Below are 20490 nucleotides of genomic sequence, written 5' to 3' on the forward strand. Positions count from 1 at the left end.
TAAGCTTTAAATAACAATAAATAATAACATTAAAATAAACGGTAGTTAAAAAAATAATACAGTTTTATAAGGAAAATAACTATTTTAAATATTTAGCAAACAATTAAGTAATGAACTTAAAATTTCCTCCATAGAGATATCATATTATTGAATTACATTGCATCGGTGATATTTAATTGCGAGTCGATCAAATGACAAATAAACGAGTGGGATTAAGTATTGAATAATAATTAATTATTGTTGCTCCAGTCGAGTTGATCTAGTGTATTTATGTAACTGCACACATACTGTCCTGAAATGCTAATGATTAGATATAGTTTACTCTAACCAAAAAGCTTGCATAGTAAGAATTTTATTTTTTAAATCCGATTTGGAAAATAAATTATTGTCTTTGTTGTTGTACACAGTTGAGACTGAGGCAATAAAATCTGCACCGGTTCTGACATCGATGACATACTTGAGTCTTTTCTATTTTTTTCTAGAGAATTATTTTTACGTCAATAATATATTAATGTAATTACTTATATTAATTATTAATTTATATTAAGTCGATCAATCGAGGGGATAGAAAATTATGATTTGTGTGTTTTTGGCTGTCTCTCTGCACGACAACTCAGAAATGAACGTACAGCACATGTTAGACCTGAAATTTTGCCATGGAGTTTCATTTCTACATCAGGAACATCGATTTTAATAATGATGTACGTCACTCCATGAAATTTTGAATACAAACATATGAGATGTTAATATTTAAATTTTAATGAGATAATGAAATCTAATTTATTTATACACCTACGCCATGAGTACACTGACTACATATGAGTTTGATATGATTGTCACGAACAATTACTCATACACTTACAAATTTGTAAAGCTATGCTATATTTCAAGACTAGGAGACATAAGTGATCCTACGAAACACTACCCAGCTAGTTAAAAAATTTTTCTTTATATATTTATAAAGATATTTTTATGCAAAACACTATAGTAATTGTGTGTCTTTTAGAATTAGCTGTTTTTATAACAGCAAAAGAAAAATGTTTCGTTTGTTGGTGTAGCAATACAAGCAATGTGTTTTTGTTATTGAAATAATATGAATATTAGCCGCATGAAACTGCAATATGTATTTTAAATAGGTATTAAATTTATTTGGAAAATTATGGCTTCATGTACGAAAGTGTTACTCTACAGTAGTTTAATGTTAAAAAAATATAAAAAAAAACTGGTTACATTTGTACTTAACACATACGTAACAGCAATTAAATAACCAAGTTTTTAATTAAACTACTGATGCCTTATGTACTAAATATACTCTCTTTTTTTTAAATTATGTCAATTTTAATTGATGTGGGTGAAATCACTGAAATACCAGAGTATACATGTTACTATTGTATTGAGGTTAATTTATTGATGGTCCATATGTAATATATACAACATTTAAAATTGTATACGATAAAAACATTTAAACTACCACTTTACTTTCTTTGGATACTGAATGGCCCATGTATAGGACAAAAGTTAGATAAGGTAAACTAAAGTTTAAGAGCTGTGAGTAGTTTAAAATTTTACTTTTATATCTTGCTACAATTAAACAATTTTAAAATAATTAAACATTTTAAATCCGAATAATATTGTTTCCTCTTTAAAGTGAAAACTATGTAGCCAGTTTATTACTTTTACAAAACGAGAACTGCCTGAATATATTAGTATCAAAACATAACAAACACAAAAACATAGGATTGAGTCAAATTTGAGGTTGCATTTCATTACAATCGCCATTAAAATGTGAGAATAAATTTATGATTTAACAACTGATAAATAAAAAATGACTAACTTCAAAAGACTTTATAGGCAGAATTTAAAACTATCATTTTTAAATATCAAATTGTAAATTAAGTTAGAAAGGTTTGTACCATTTCAAACTTATACTATTGTAAGTTGTTCAATAAGTAAGCTGTGTTTCCATGTATTTCTACCAAAACCACTTGTGGCCCTCAGCTCGTATAGCCAGCCGGGACTGGCCATTTGTGCAACTGCTGGCCACTACAGTTACTGATATATTGGCCGATATCTCAACCACTTCTCCTTCAAACGTAAGAGCTATTTTATTATTATTACTTGAGTTACAAAATTGGGTTTGCTTTTCAAACATGAAATAATATTCTTTGGGCTAAAATATCACATAGGAAAAAAGTATCTTTGTGTGTTTTAATTTAGTGCGCATTCAATGTACTTCTTAGGTGCAGTTTTAAAAACTATTTATAATGTTACATGTCAAATAATGTTAATGGATTGTCTTATATACAATAATATCTATAAATATATGATAAATATAATTTTAGATTAGATATGTGAATTTACAGAGTGTTACTGTCTATTATGAAATACCCTTCTGTTACATTGAAATCTCAATAACTCATGGACCGATTTTAAAGGTAGTAAAGTCCATGAAATGATTTCGATTCATAGACTCTTGAAAATTTCAGTTAATATTCCTGTTATTTGAAAAAAAAAACTAAAATTTAGCATTTTCTTTTAAATTAAGAGCCGAGATCCATCTCCACTGTATAAGTACGCAGCCTTGTTTTTCTTGAAATCGACAGAAAGATTGTTTCTAAGAAAAAAGATTAACAACATTCAGCCCTGATATAGTTAAAAGAAAAAATGTGATTTTTCCCTCACTATACTTCTTTTAGGTTCATACACCTAAGCCCGACACTTAGATATGGTAGTTATATCACCGTCAGATAAGTGTATAAAGAGACTAATCACCACTCTAACTGTTTCTAAACACATAAAAATCCACTATACTTTAATTTTTTCTTATATATTTATTAGCTGTTACTTATACTAATCGATGCACAACAAATGTCTTCATTTCTTTCCTTGATTACTTTCCTTTTTTTTGAGAAAATGCTTTTTAAACCAATTTTAAATTAGATAACTAACCCTTTTATCTTAAAACGACTTCGTTGATCGTAGACAAAAGTCATTAAAACTAGAAAATCTTCAGTTCTTTTTTAGCTTTAGAATCTGTTATTTGTCTAGCTGTATTCTGTTTAAAATAATTTTAAATTTTTAAACCATAATTTTAAATATTATTTGAATAAATCTATCAAGCTCTACCACATAACCACCCATAAAGACATTTAAAAAAATATAACACTTATTGTATACATTTTTTTCTTCCTTTAACCTGCTTCAATTGATGCTAAGTCATAATACATTGAACTGTATCAGTACTTAGCATGTGTTTGGTGTTACATCAGCTTCAAAGTCCTAGCTTTTACAATATTGTTATAATTTGTATTGCATTGGCCAAAAATATGTAATCCTTAAAATGAATTGATAAGATTTTGTTCTTTTGACATTTTATGTGTATTTAATGCTACAAGCCTGTATCCATCACGTGAAAATCTTTTTTATTTAATGGGAAAGTTCAATACTTTTAATCACTTCCTTTAATCTAACTGTATAATGTACAAATACTTACTCCTTACCCGGTAGTTATAAATTCAAGTGCATTTTGATTTGAATTAAAAATGCCACAAACATGAAAAATTATACGAAAAACCTAGAACGTTCAAAATAAAACAATCTGCGTTGAACGTAACAGACCCACATAGTGTATTTTCCCGTTCTGCCGTCTGGTTGACGTCACCTCGCCGTTACCCCTTGCACATACGCACGCATGTCTCTTTACATAATGGGGTAAAACGTATCGATCTCGAACTGTGAAACTTTCAGTGAACAGATCTTTACAGAAACAATTACACTATTATTTAGAGGTACAGCTTCAAGGGGAAGTCAATGCCTGGCAAAATATTTTAAATGAAAATAAATAATAATTATAGTATAGAAATTTTATTAAGCATTACTTCTTATTTTTTTCTTGGGTTATTTTAGTCTCTTTTGTAATTATTATAAATTATTCAAAATCAAATAAACCAAAAAGAGTTCGTTTTGTTGGTAAAAATTCTCTTTTCAACGATGTATTTAAAAAGTGTAAATAAACTACACTACTTTGATCGGAAATCTGCAGGAAATAAATATGAGTGAAAATTCTTCATAAATACGTTGTACACATATATCTCAATAAATGCGTACTTGCATAATGTCCCTCGTATGAAAAGCATTTGTAACTGTCAGTTCTACAGAAAGTCTTATTTTACTGTATGTTACTACTTTTAAATCAAGGGCTTAAAATCCAGCGATTTGATTGTTAGCTATTTATGGAGGATCAATCAAAAATGTTAATTGTTTTTGAAGTGTCTCTAAAATCTATAAAAAGGTGACGATAGTAGCCAATATATATAGTTGTAAAAGTAAATATATTTTTGAATATAATTTAAAAGTTGTATGTATGTCGTGTGCGATTAAAATTATACACTTCTATGTAACTCTGACCATGACTTCTTTCATGATATTTAAAATGCTCCGAGTTGAAATATACCGTTTTTATACTGGTTTTAAAACTATTATGTAAATTAAAAGAAATTTTAATGTTACAAACTCACAACAAGACATAGTAGTTAAAGCGGTTCTTATAGCTCCCTAATAAGAGAGTATTTTGGCAGCCTTGGAAATTAGTTCAGTTCTTGATCCTCAGTTACCTGTTAATTTTCTTGGCAGTCACACTCTTCTTCAGTGGTTACCAGAAGACCTTAATAGACCATAACTAACTATTATTCAAATTTATTAGTCTTAAAATTGTATAAACGATTAAATTTATACTTAAACGCGTACATCATACAAAATGAACATGTTAATGTATTTTTATTTGACTAAAACCGTATACGTCTACTGTCATATTGATAATTAATTTAGAATTATTTCAATTTCAATTGAAATATAAAAACCATATTCCAAATTCATTACGTATATTTCTATAAGTGGTAAATGCAGGCCTAATCTATTTATAAAGATAATCGAATGTTACATCAATACATAAATAATACAAGAGTTGCCTGATTAATAATTAGTACCAATATTATTATTCAGGGCCATACCTACTATTCTGAATTTAACCTAGAACAATTCACGTTTCACTTTGATAGTTTAACATGAATTTTTTATCAATGTTCAATATACTAATTACGTTTTAATAAACATTAACACATAATATAATGAATGAACATATAAACTTTTTAATAACTACTTGAATTTTTGTTTTAGAAATATAAAAAAATTGCAATCCAAAAGGTAAATTAAAAACAATATATTTTTAACATGATTTGAAATGCTAGGTGAGGAAATTTTGGGCGGCAGTTCTAAAATGTAAGTAAACTATCCCGGTGTATCGTGAGGAGTACTCCCGTTGTTACCTCTGAGTATATTTAACTCATGGTACATATAAAATAAGGTGTCTTTTGTAATATCATTATGAGACATTCTCTTAATATGAGTGTCATATTATTAATATTGATCCATTGCCTCATAAAAATCACTTTTGTAAAGTATTCATAAAAGTTATTAACACGTATTCCCCATACCTAAACACGGATATTTAATACGAATATATATATATATATAATATATATATATATATATATATATATATATATATCTAAAACATATTTTTTCGTTATCCATTAACATTTTACATACAGGTATATACTTAAATGATTTATATCATATAGTGAATTAGTATCTAAACATGGTATATCGCAAGAAAGATTCTCATCGCTAGATCTTCCATCAGATCAACAACTTTCTTGTTCATGTAAGATGAACAATTCCGGGGGGAACCAATATTCTCGTGTGCACCGAACTCGTGGTTCTTTTAAAGCTCTGTGTTGTGTGTCATTCCATGTAGTTTCCTTGACACGTTCGCTTTAATGATTTTGATTGAGAGTTTAAATACTATACAGCTATTCTTGAATTTTTGAAAAATTATTATGTCAACTTGAGACGCTAGTCAATAATTATACCGATTGATAATTCAGTTCTCTGAAACTGTGAAATACATTTTAATTATTTGACGATTTTTGAATAGCAGGCAGGGTACAAATAAAAGTATCATATTGTAAATATAAAAGCGTATATTATATAGAAGCTACATTGCCTTAATATTTTAATTTGTAATATATGGTATATTAGATGTATAAAATATATACATAGACAAGCATATACATAAAAATAACCATGATATGGAAATAGAATTCTTTTGTGACTAAAATATTTGCAGAATGTAAAGTATACAGTGTAAACTATAATCTTTTTGTCTTAATAATGATTTAACGTAGCTGGAGTTTTGGAACTAGTTAGCTTGTAACCTTAAATATCCTTAAATTAGACAAAGTATTTGTTTTTACATCCGACATTCAGTGGAATTTTCTAATGGAATTAGTTCACGACCACATTTCAATAAAAACGGTTCAGCCAACAAATCAAACGCTTATAGCGATCGTCAAAATCCTTTAAGTTTAAAGAAACAATTTTGTTTACAATATTTAACCACAAACCTGGGAAGTAATTTTTAATACAGAGCTTTCATAAGTTCAAACGTAGTGAAAGTTAGGATATTTCTAATTTGGGAAATACTATATGTCATTATCTCCACCATAAATCCTAGTAAATGCACTTTCGGAACTATTGAACATATTAAACTGACATGAACTGCAGGAATTCCTCTATGCATCCAGTCATATGATGTCAACAGTGTTATAGCCAAGGTTGAACGAGATATAATGATCCATCGGAAATTTACATACTTAGCTATTTCATCGCTGCATAGTATTTAATTTACGTTTAGTGCGAAAATAATGAACTGCCACACTAGATTGGTGGTATGAAAATCAAATACTGATTTTGTTAAACAAAATTTCTCCTAATTAAATGAAGTAAATCCGATATGACGATAAATTCTTCCATTATATTTAGAAATCCATGGTACTCATATACTAAACCAGAGTAAATTAACAAATAATACCTTTTTCACACATATACAATTTACATCAACGTAATACATTTGGACACGGGAGACAGAGACAAGCCTTCTATTTATTTTCCTGAGTAACTTGCCTATGATGCATATATTAGTTCCAGCCAATCAGGGAACGTGATACATTGCACAGTTATTGCCCACGCTGTGACCCTAAAGTTGGGTAAGACATCAAGTGACTTTCAATGATGTTAGTCTGCTGCATTCTGAAAAATGTTTACATGTCTATCCTGGGTATGGATTTTACTCATCGAGTGTTTACTAAAAATTTCCTCTGGAAGGGTTTTAAAATGGTTTTAATCTTGATGTTCCTCATCTTACCCTGGCCCAAAAACAACTCTCACACTAATCTCCTTCGACGTTTCTTAGAAAGTTAATAATACCAATAGGTAAAAATTCATTCAACTACAAAACGCTTAAGATATTTGGGAAAGAAAGTGTTTTAGTATTGAGAATCCAACTTTGGTCGGATTGTGGTCAACAATGGTCTCGATCATGTGCTTGTAAAATCATGTTGATTATTCTTGAGGGCCGTTAATGATTGCCATCGTGTTGGAAGGATATAATCGTAATGATACAAATGCGCACTTATAGTATCATCCGGAGTTTGCGTGTGTGAAAAGGTATTTTCTTTTAAATGAGTTCGAGATATGTAGATAAGAACCTATTTCATCTCGATATACATTTGAATATAGAGAAAAAGGAATTACAAATATTAACTCCACAGAGCGGAAACAAACAGAATATCACCAAATCCTGTGTTTCAGGAACCCCACCTGAAGCCGCCCACTCCGATTGGCAGATGGTAATAATAATAATAATAATAAATTATTTATTGCGTAGAACATAAAGAACATGTTATAGGCAATCGTCACGTATAATCGAAGCTAAATTTTCCATTCGTTCTACCATCGAAGTCCCTTCCCATACATACAATTTTTGCGTTCACTCTCTCTCACTCATTCGAATTGATCCACCACTTCCCCGGACAGTTCAGCAATTGAGAGGTCCTCCCAATTGTGTGCCATAAACTCGTCTATACTGTAAACGCATGTGTAATCAATGGTTGTTTTAGACGAGCTTTGAATGCCCTTCAGCATGGGGACGCATTTAATCGAGTTCTGGCAAGTTGTTGACAATTCGAACTCCTGCCTGAGAAAGGCCAAACGCTCGTGAGCTACCGTCCTGTGTCTTCAGTTCGGTAGTCCACACAAAAAAAATAAAAAAAAAAAAAAAGACAAACAACAAAAAAAAAACAAAAAAAAAAAAAAAAAAAAACACAAAAAACAAAAACAAAAAAAAAAAAAACAAAAACCACAAAACAAAAAAAAAAAAAAAAACATAAAAAAAAAAAAACAAAATAAACAACAAAACACAAAAAAAAAAAAAAAAAAAAAAAAAACAGACAAAAAAAGATCAAAAAAAAACCCAAACAAAAATCAAAAAACCAAATAAAAAAAAAAAACCAATAGAAAACCAAGCAGTCAAAAAAACAAAAAAAAAAAAATCGAAAACAAAAAAAAAAACGAAACAAAAACAAAATCAAACAACAACACACAAAACACAAAAGCCAAACCAAAAAAAACAAACAACAAAAACAACAAAAAAGTCACAAAAATAAAAACAAAAAAAACGAAAGACAAAAACAAAAAAAAAAACAACAAACAACACCCAAAAAATAAAAAACAACACAACAAACAAAAAAAAAAAAACAAAAAATAAAATACACCAAAAAAAAAACAAACCAAAAAAAAAACAAAAACCAACAATCAAAAAAAAACCAAAAACAAAACAAAATCAACCCAAACAAAACAACAACCACAAAAAAAAACAAACCAAAAAAAAAAAAAAAAAAAAACAAAAACAAAAAAATCAACAAACACAAAACAAAAAAAAAAAAAAAAAAAAGGCAAAAAATGTGCGTCCCACGCCTTATAAAAACATACAATAAAAAATACAAGTTAAAATCAGTAAAACCCCCCCACAATCCCCCCCCCACCCGCCACGAAACCCCCCCCCCACCACCACAACGTCCCCCCTCCCCCCACAACCCCAACAAACCCCCGCCCCCCCCACCCCCCCACCCCAACCCCCCCCCCACCCACCTATCCACCCACAAACCACCACCCCCACCACCACTAACCCACAACCCCCACACTCCCCTCCCCCCCTCCCACCCGAACTCGCTGTACCCCACCACCCCACACCAACCACCCACCCCACCTACCACACCCCCCACCCACAGACCCCCCACCCCTCCCACACCACCCAACCCCCCACACCCCCCACCCACACACCGCCACCGCCCTCCCCCCCCCCACCTCCAACCCCCCCCCACCAAACCCATCCCCCCCACCCCCCCACCACCACCCCGCACCCCAACACCACCCCACCAATCCCTGCCTCTCAGTAGCATAAGCTTACCTCAAGAGTATCGCATTTGGATTTGAAAAAAGACACTTATAAATCCAAGACGTAGAGGCCAGGATAAAGACAAACAATTTTAGATTTTTGAAAGCAGCCTGCACGACACTCTCCAATTGCTTATTTCCATTGTTCGCACAGCTTTTTTTGAAGGATGAAAATTCAGGTAGAAAAATTTGTCCGGTTGCGTGACGCTCCCCACAATGCCAAACCGTAAGAACAGGTGTGGGTAGATCAGTCCTAATATGCCGTCATCAGTACCTGCTTGGGCATATCGGTCAGTTTCCTCAAGACAATAAATGCCTGATGATAAATTTGAAACAAACTAGTACTACATTACAATCCCAAGTACAAACCTCGATCTAGTTGTTATTTCCCCAAGGAATTTCATTGAGTACACTTCAGTGAATTCAGATTCGTACTAACAGTGATGTAGGACTATAATCTGAATCTGTTTTGTCGCAAACTAAATTGAATGAATATTGATTGTCAAGGATTTGTTTTGAAGATGAGCTCATTGAAATGTTGAACTGCACTGTGAGTCTCAATGAACTAATTTTTTATCAAGTTCTTCTTGTGATTTTGAGTTGAGATAGAGAGTCATGTCACATGCTACTGACGAGTCGCCTTGTTGAACCGATGAACCAACATCATTACGTAGAAATGTAAAGGGCTAAGTTATGGACCCTTAGGAACACCATAGCTCAGACCCTCCTCTCCCGATTTACCGGCCTGGAAATTGCCTAAAAAATTGTGTTCGATCAATGAGATACATTTGAGCCACTTGAGCGACACTCCTCGCACTCCCGAAATACTCCAGTTTGCTCATGAGGATTTGATGTCGACCAACATCAAAAACGCTTTGATAAAGTCAAGGAAAATACTCAAAGTATCTCCTCGTCCTTCACTTCCCCACTACTATCGCATCGACTAGACGCACGACTGCTCTACCTTCGATCTAACACTTCGGGATCTGAACCTGGTTTACAGACAGCAGATGGTGTTTGTCCAGAAATTCACACAACGGAAAGAAAGATCTTCTCAAAAGATTTTTTTTTTATTTTTGCTGAATACCCGGCAATATCGATATGGGGCGGTAATTTTGAGTTGAAAGAGGTCACCCTTTCTTAAACAATGGAGTGACTTTAGGCGAATTTGAGAGAGGAAGGAAACGCTCCCGAGTGAAAAGTGAGGTTGATAAAGGTGTTCGAGCGGCCCAATAAAATGCTTAGAGCATTGCTTTAGGACCACGTTGAACATAATTTGAGTCAATAGACGGTTTTGATGGAAGCCTCGTATCACTCTAGCAAAGTCCTCCCTGATACCGTGACCAAGAGCCAATGAAGCTATTGACACGGACATGACAGGTGAACCGCTGGCAATATGGAGGAGACGATGTCTAGCTCAGCTCCAACCGAGGAAAATTATTTATTGAAACTCCTCCAGCTACCCTCTAAAAGGATCATTGGATGAGTTAATCTTTGATCTGTAGTTCAATCGTTTATCAACTCAATAAATTGTTTATTGTTGATGAAAGGCCCATGCAGTTTTTGATACGTTTCCCGACGTGAGCCACGCTTTGTTTTACATCATAGGCTTTTCGCAGCTTGATGTATTTTCTAATAAATTTGTTTTACTATTGAAAAAATCTTTTTTAAACTTTCGTTAACTTGTGCTTGTGTATTTTTCCGAAAAAATAAAAATTTTTCTCCTAGAAAACCAGATACCTTTGTAATCCATGTGGCACTTTCGTTTCTTAGTCTTGTTATGGTTTTATTTAGAGGACAGCTCACGTCTTGATGAAAATTGAATGTTTTGTTCGAATTTTTGAAATTGCAACCAAAGGATCCTATAATTCAGAAGTTCCAACATTTGTCTTTTGCCACTGAAAGTTGAGCAATGCTATGATTGTGGCCTTGTAATCTCTGAAATGTTTTCCCGTCCTCTAGATGGGACCACGCGCTTGGTGCCGGTCGTGACCATTGATGATGGCCTGTTTGGCCATAGGGTCTGGGAATGGCTTGTTGTCGTACCACCAAGACCTCAACGTCTGTCAAATCTGTGATTACGTAGTCAATCGCTGGTCGCTGAGGTTGTGCCGTCACTCTTGTTAGCAGATTAACCGACCAGTTCAGGCCAAACGACCCCAGCAAGTCAGCTAATCACCTGGTCATGGGACTAATCGACATCTAAGACTCCAATGTTGAAGTCTTCCATGACTATGAAACCGCGAAGTTTTTAATTGCAAGTCAGTCAAGAATTTGATAGAATTTGAAAAAAACAATTACTCGTTTTCCGGTGGGAACCTTATATAGACAATCACATCAATATGAGAGGGTTTGGTTTTTGAGTTTTCACCTAAGTCACAGTGTTTAGTCTGTAGTTTGAAAAGAGTGAGAAGGAGTAAAGGAGAGCTCATTTTATCAGAAATTGCTACCCCTCCTCCTTTGAAGGAGTTGCGCAGTAAAAATTTGATAATTGGTAATTTGGAATTTTAAAGTGTTCGAAACGACCCCAGGTGATACACGACTGTGATAACTAGACTGTGGTAGCGGTAGTGATAACTTTACCAGTGGAATTTATTGAGCACTTACATTAGTTTTTTGTTTTCAGTATTACAATGTTGAATACATCACTTTATGTTAATAAACTGGTTTGAACATTTCTTCCATACTTCCAGCTTACCTAGCTCCTAGCATAATTGAGGAATTGCCCATTAGTTAAATCTCACAATCATGGTCCAGAAACGTGATAAATTAAGTTTTTCATTTAAAATACAAAGATTAATTCCAATGACTGACATTTATAAAAATAGTTCCATAAGGATATTATTGACCTTTTGATAGTTTTAGATCACAGAATTAAAGTTTCAAACGGACATATACAACTTTTTCATAAACTAAAAAAATGGGTTTTATTGGAAGTTTTCAGCAGAATCAGGAAAGGAATTATAAAAATGATATGAAGGACTTAAATCACGATTGATCTCTTTCATGTGCACACTAATGGAACCGCAGCTCAGCTGGTACCGTACCGTCCATTTGGCTCAGCAGTGGAGCGTGGAATGGACAGATATAGTCAGAACATATAGAGCAGGGGTGTCCTACATACGGAGGCTCGAGGGCCAAAAATGAAACCTTGAAAACTTGATATAGTAATACTTTAAATTTAAAAAAGCAAACCCCTATCCCTAACTTATACGTCTTTCTCTTACAAGTTTTAACTATCTAGTTGTTGTAAATACTTTTATATGTTTTTAAATTTATATCGATGATGAGAAATTTTTTGTTTCTTACAATCGAAAAGGATTATAAATTTATAAATTGTTTTTTTTTATTTTCGATGGATTACAAATATTTCAAATGCCCTAACCTATACCACGTATGTATTATTTTAAAGTTCCCTTACACATTTCAAAACCCCTGTTTACTATATTTGAAACCATTGTTGAAGCGTGTTCGTATTCTTATCTTGTAAACATCTTTGGCTTTAAATCCCAGTAATTACAAGTATAACTTTTCGAAGATCTACTGACAACGTAGCTATGAGATGAAAGTTTTTGAAATGGAGATAAACCTAACTTTTTTAAATGTTCCAGCGATCTTTTACCATTTCATTAATATGTCAAAAGTGTTATAGAATTAACTAAAGTATGGTCGTTGACGAATAATCTATACATCGAAGGAATTTCCTTAATAATACATATATTTTTACAAAACAGATACATAATTTCTTCAGTTATAAATTACTGATTGAAAGGAAACCCAACAAACTAAAAACACAACGGCAGCACGTCAGCTAGTGACAGCGTGTCTAACAGATATCGACTTGATGTAGGATAAAACACTTCTGCACAGCATGCACTTGGTTTTAGTAGCATAGTAATTTTTATTATATTCTGCTTGCACTTTACTTCAGACATAAACTAAAACATTGATTATATACATGTTTTTTATTTCTGTGTAATAAATAAACCAAAAATTTTAGTTTCTCATCAGCAGGCAATGCGTATTTAAGATGAAACTGTAATATGTATATTTGTATATTTGAAGAAAATACCAATCAATTTACATTTAGAGGTTTGCAGAAAGCGGAAGGTCTACAGTGGAACTAAGTATAATATACAGTTGTTTGGCTAATAGGCCGGGGTAGTGAGGGGAAACTAAGGGGATTCAGGGACAAGAGCTCGCAGATCGCATTGTGATAACGCTGAACCTAATCGACTGAACTCATTGCGGTATTGGATTCTCAACTCAGGCGCTTTTGCGCTCACTAGTTTCATGACAATTTAATAAATAAAAAATGCATTCTGAGTAAAGGTTTTCTTTCGAATTGCTTAAACATGATTGTTGACAACAGAATTTATGAAACGTTTACCATCACTTTAAAAATACGCTTGCAAAAGCCAGAAGCAATAAAGAACATATACCACTCAACTGTGACATGTTTGGTGCTCCCGGCTTGTATAAGCGTATCTTTAAAGTAGTCGTGTTCACTGACGCGTTGAAGGATTTTGTTTATAAAAGTACCGTTGGAATGTTTAAGAAAATTAAAAAAATAGTTATTATCTTGTAAAATTTGTATAACATATTTAAAACAGCTGATGCCATCAAAAGACAAAATGTTTTATACACTCAGCTTGTGCAAGTGTACCTGTAAAGTTGCCCTGCTGATGAATTGGCGGATTTCATTGAAACAAGTACCGTTGGAATTGTAATAAACTTTTCAAATAATTAGCGTCCAGTAAATGTTTTATAACTGTACTGGTTCCTTCGTTATTTGTCTTTAAAAATGTTAAACAGACAATAGTTTGTTAATATTAAAGAAAATAATTCAATGATTATTTTCAATTTGACAAGTATCTATATAGTCCGATTTGCCATATTTGGTTTCTTTACCCTTACTAATTTTAATGATAATAGTTTTTAGATACAAAACAAAATGAAAGCTGGTTGCAAAACGAAACAATTATTGACCTATATTTATATGACACTTTTTGTCTGCAACATATATATTGAAAGAAATTGAAAATAGTACAAATATAATTAATAAAATACATAAATATACTGTCATAAGGCAATGATTTTGCACAAAAGGTGATTACATTCACAAGTTCTTTCAATTTCTAATATATTTTTACTCTAGTGCAACTTTAGAGAACAGTTTGAGAAATAAGTGTGATATTTTTTATATCACCAATGAATAAACATTACATTTTTAATTTAATTTGAACAGAACCTAAATTTCTTGATAAAGTATCTAAGCTTTTGAAGCTGTGCCTTAAAAATACATAAAATTATTACAACGATAGATAAGGATAAAATCATTTAGTTTATATATTGACATGCAATGGTTAAACAGCAATTTTGTAATTAAAACATGTGAAAAATCATTGAAAGGAATATTTTTTTTATGTGCTTTTAAAACTCATATCCATAGACAGTTTTTAACTTATTATATTAGATTTACAAAAATTTGACATTTATTTATAAACTGTTTGAAGACAACCAATTAAAACATTTCTTATTTTGGAAGGTAAGAATTCTTAATCTTAACTTCACTTAATAAAAGTTTTCATATGTTAGTTTTGTTATTTAAACACATATGTGAAAGAAACGGCCAAATACAAAATAATTGAATCGTAAAAAGTGAGGGCTCTGTGATGTAATGGTAGCACATTCACCCGGCAAGTGAATCCGCGGAATCCGTGGGCGGCGGGTTCGAATCCCGGCGGAGCAAGTACTTTTTGTGATTCTATGTTTATTGAAATTATATATATATATATATATATATATATATATATATATATATATATATATATATATATAATATATAATTAATAATAATATATATATATATATATATATATATATATATATATATATGACGCAGATTAAGGAAATTGCTAAATAACTTATTTAACGTTATTACTTGACTTTTTATACTGTGAAGCATGACATGAGGAGCTCATTATTTCTACCCGGAGTTGCTCATTAAGGGAAGATTATTTTGTCTCCTGCCGGGGTCATGGTCGGCTTTATTTGAGACAAAACTGCCGCAAACTTAAACACTGCTTTATCTTTCACATTTTACGTGAAGATCCTCAAACTTTAGTTTTAACGTCTTCATTTACGAAAGTGTATGTTTGTCGTCTATAATATATAGACTAAACCGAGTATAAATAAGGAATTTCACAAACACGTTACAACTAAGTATGAATTTCAGTTTACTGAATATATTTTTGTCCATCAAAAGACTCAAAAAGTAAATAAAATAAATTTTGAATTGTCTTTTTCTATTGAAAAACAGTAAATTATATTTTCAAAACAAGGAAAACAAACAATCCGACAGTGTGTGGCTCCAATAATTCCGACCTATGACGCAAATTAAATTAAACCTAATAAAAAACACTTTCATGAAAAGGTCTCCCATGCCAATATATAAAACCTCAACATTGGAATCGGATATATAATTCGCCCATACCAGATGTGCTCATACGCGTGAAAAAACGACTAAATTGCATGCGAAACTGCGGGTAACTATTATTTAATTTATAAGTAAGAGCTAACATTTTCTTAGAAGTGTACAAAAGTAAAAATAAAGAAAATCTAGTTTAATTTGGTTGGTAACACACACTCAATATCAAGTTAATAGCTTTTAAAATTGGAAATACCTCTTTAAACATTTGTTTTGTAAGTTGACAATGAATTCAAATTCAAATTCAAATTTGTAAAGCATGTTTTCATATTAATCTTAACACATTAAAAAACTTTAATATCGATTCAATATTTCAAGGAATAATGTATACGTATAGTACTTTCAGGCAGCAGCTGCTTCCATTTCCTGGCTCAACGAGGAAAATTCCGAACTGAACATCGGCAATTTAAAATGGTATCTTCGTAACATCTTAGTAAGATTTCGATTAAGAGACAAAATTGCTTTCTATGCAGTAATATCGGCTTCCGGAAGTCATTTAGGCCTTCTCGAGAACGACCCAAATCATCCATATAAATATAAAACTTTACTATTATTTTATTCAATTTATTTGATTTATTATGTACCAATTTTTCGTTGCACCAATGGAACCACTGTATATATTGCAAACAATGATTATTTAATATCATATAAAACTATCAGGATATTAAACTATCAGGATACAATATATACACAAGTTTGATAGCAGCATACGAGTAGTTATTCATCTTCAGTAATGATTAGTTATACATCACGGTGCATCTTTGTTACTATGTTTACAACATTTATACATAATTAACTTTGCCACAATTATTGATGTATGCCGCATCCATTCCAGTTTTTATACCCATTAAGACGAACAATTTTTCTTTATATATGGTACTTAGAGTTTTATTAATTAGGTACAACCCCTGTTATGCTTATATTTTGTATGGATTAGTTTCGTTGTGGGAGTCATCATCGTTCCCCTTTCTTGGTAAGCCCTGCTATATTTTTGGTTTGATAAGGTTTTAACTGACCATCACTTTACTTTTAGGGAAAAACGGTTTCAAAGTTTTAACTTCATTTATTTCTACTATTATCAGGAATTTATTTTTCATTTTCTGCACACGAACTAGTGATGTATATTACTTTAAGGAAATATGTTGTTTTTATTTATTTTTTCGCATATTAGTTACTAAAATAGGTGAAATGCAGTTAGAACCTTGTAACTTTCCCAACGCTTATTTCTGAAACTGACAAGTGTCTAAGTGCAACTTGAACCCCTGTCAAACCAAATATTTGGCTAACTTTTAAGAAAATTATAACTTTCAATTCCTCTTTTTATGTAGATAAAATTGAAAACGTTACAAATTAAGTATTGGCCTAAAAACATTTTTCTTAAAACTCTTTCTTACTCTGAAACTTACCGCAGTTTTCACTAGAGCTCATTTGTACACTGTTAACTTTGATTCAGGTAAAAAATATGACACTTTTTATAAAGTATCTTATTTATTTAGAAATAAAAACAAATTAAAGTAAATTAGGTACAACAATTTATTAAAAGAATACAAAATTTGTTTGGAAAAAAGTACAAAAATAATTTTAACATAGGCTAAAATAGCATTATATAATTAAAATAACTTTCTGCATTTTGCTAGCATACCCATGTAGTTTATTAAATCTTTAAAAACAACTTTAAAGTATTCCCTATCCTGCAGTGGCATTAGAGGCAGCATGGATTTGATGTCTTTTTTCTTCAAATCGCTGATTTCACCTTTCTTTTTGTTAACTTTAGTTTCAAGTTATACACAGTTTGAAGTTGACTTGTTTCTTTTCCTTTTGTATTACAATTCCTTTTAGGAGTTAATTCCTTGCTCTTCAGGTTCCCTAAGTTCATAGGCTCAAAAGGAAGGTGGGATGTCTTGAAACTCAATATCATGATAAGTATGAGTAAATTTCAAAGTAGCCACTTTTGTGAACGGCACACTTTTCTAGTTCATTAACTTTGAAATTCCTGAAAAGTCTTTAAAATCTGATTCTTTCATCTTGATTATTCGGAATGGTTTTTTGACATTAGCTTGCTTCAATAATCTAATTAAAATGACTGGAGAGTAGAATTCTGATTTTTGCATTGCTTTTCCTATCAAAATCATGAGCATTGTCAACAAGCTGAACGCATGAATGCCCCGGGACAGAGAATTTCATAGTAATGTAATTTATCTCCTCATGTTCCTTAAGAAAGTCCATCATGGCATAGGACATGATCGAGTTTCTGTTTTGTGGTGTACATGAATCCGACCATGATTTTTCACAGCCTTTGGCTCTAACAGCCCTACCTCTCCGACTGATGTAAGACTCGCCCGATTGGTGTTTTCTGTTTTCTGACATTTCACTTCCATATTTTTGGGTCTGCGACAACCTTCTTTGGTTTTTTCTTAGGTGTGTAAAGCGTCAAAAAACTGTTACTTGCAGGTAGGGTCACATCACTGAAAAAAAAAAAAAAAAATGGTTAACACAAAAGAATAGGCCTAATTTTATAGAAAACACATGGATAATTTGTCATATGTGGAATTGATGTTCCATAAAAATTTAGGTCTGTTTAAATTTAAAAGAGCACTCCTGAATTTTTTACTAGTAATGAATAAATTACCTATCAAAAAACTTGCAGCCCCAATAAAAATTAGTATCAAACTTACTAAAAAATACATTCAGTCAAATATTGCATTCAGTATTCAAAATAATTTTGTTACCTTGGTATTGCAATTTCAGTAGGAATTAGAGCTTCTGAAAACTGGATTTCTGCCCTCCTATTCATATAAAACTTCCATTTGTAAATTTGACTCATCTGTGAATTTTTTTGTAGGAGGATTATTAAAACAAAGTTTTTTCTCGCATCGCATGTTTGAAGACATCTTTTTATCTTGGCTGAAAATAAAATCACTAATCAGAATAGCGTATTTTATAGCTAATGTTTTGGAGCTATGTTGACAAAAGAAGAAATGATCTACAAACGAATCGAATAATTAAATGTAGGCATAAGCTATTACAATCAGTGATTAAATGATATTTAAATTTTAACCCGTATTTATAATCATAAAAATAAGTTGTTCTGTATGATAGCCTACTTTATCTATCCAATATCATAAATCCAATGAAATTATGAGCCCAGGCCTATTATCTTTTGACAATGATTACAGCTTTTTTAAATATGTTTTTACATTGGCCAGAAAAATAGAAAAACAAATTTTACCCTATATTTATCATTATTAATAGGTCAAAAGTATAAAACACAATCTTACCTGCGTGTGGATAAAAATGAGAACCCCTCATCTGAGTCCTCTGATGTTGTTGGAGGTACATAGTCATCCTCTGAGTTTTCATCAAATAGATCACTTATACTGCTTGTATCAGACATATCATCATTCATTTTAAGTACTAACATACTGAAATAAGTCTCTTAATATCAATAATTAGCTGACAAATGTTTAGACTAATGAGTTAAAACTACTACAAACATAAACTCTTATTACCACACAACAACATAACCTTAATAATCATCCTCTTCCTAGTATGAACAGCTGTGATGCAACAAAAATTATTTACTTGGAACCTTGTCATACCAGCAAAAAAATTGTTTTCGTGCAGATAGAACTTTGTCACAGTCGTAAATCTGTTATAATTTGACATAGAGGAATAAAAACCGGAGTAACACATAGAGAAACATAAACTGAGTTATGTTGTGTGAAAACCTCAATTTTAGCAAAATTGTCAGTTAGAACCTTGTCAAAAAACCAAGGTAGCGATTTTGTGCGAATTGTTAGGTTTTATATTTTTGGACCTAAAAGAATAAATGCTTAGTGCAACGTGATACTTATGCACGAAACTATTAATAACTATATAGCCTAACACGTGGGTTTCCCCAGAGAACAGTGACACCTAAAATACACAGTAAGATATCCCATAGCGGGATACGGCTAAAGGACAATACGTTTGTATAGTATTATTGTTTAAGGTCAAATTATTTTTAAGCCAACTCTAAAGTTATATTATAGACATACAGATATTAAGTGAAAGGGACTTGTATCCGAAAAGGTAAATTAACAAATTAAAACATGCCAGAGAGGCCACTCGTATTTTCTTTTAATTTATCTCTCACGTATTCAAGCTACAGAGAGCTAGCGAAGAGTAAACATTTATAATCCAGTATTTGACCACAAGAGCGGTACAGGTAAACAGCACTGTTGCCTCTTCATTTTAAGTAAATTGTAGCCTCTTGCTCGTGTTACCTTCATATTTTATTTCAACTGGCATTAACCACGTAAATATTTATATTTTTAGTTCTTTTGAAATTGCTTTTTTTATTCAAAACAGTTCATTTGTTTTCTGAGCTTATAGGTAATTTTAGATTTACATATCAATCACTGAAGACAAAACATGATACTTGATCTCTGTTGTATTTGATTATTTTGATTTGGATTGGAGGTCTTGCAATACAGTCATGAAGGTTGGGCTTTAGTATAGTACAGGATGTATTAGATTTTTATATCACCTAAATATTAATAGTCGAACCATGTTCGTTTTTATTAATAAAAAGAACTTGTTACTTTCACTCTTTGAATATACCAATCTAAGACAACATATTATCCTGTCAAATTTAAATCAAACCA

Source organism: Homalodisca vitripennis, chromosome 3 (genome assembly GCF_021130785.1).
Source record: "Homalodisca vitripennis isolate AUS2020 chromosome 3, UT_GWSS_2.1, whole genome shotgun sequence".
Classification (NCBI taxonomy): domain Eukaryota; kingdom Metazoa; phylum Arthropoda; class Insecta; order Hemiptera; family Cicadellidae; genus Homalodisca; species Homalodisca vitripennis.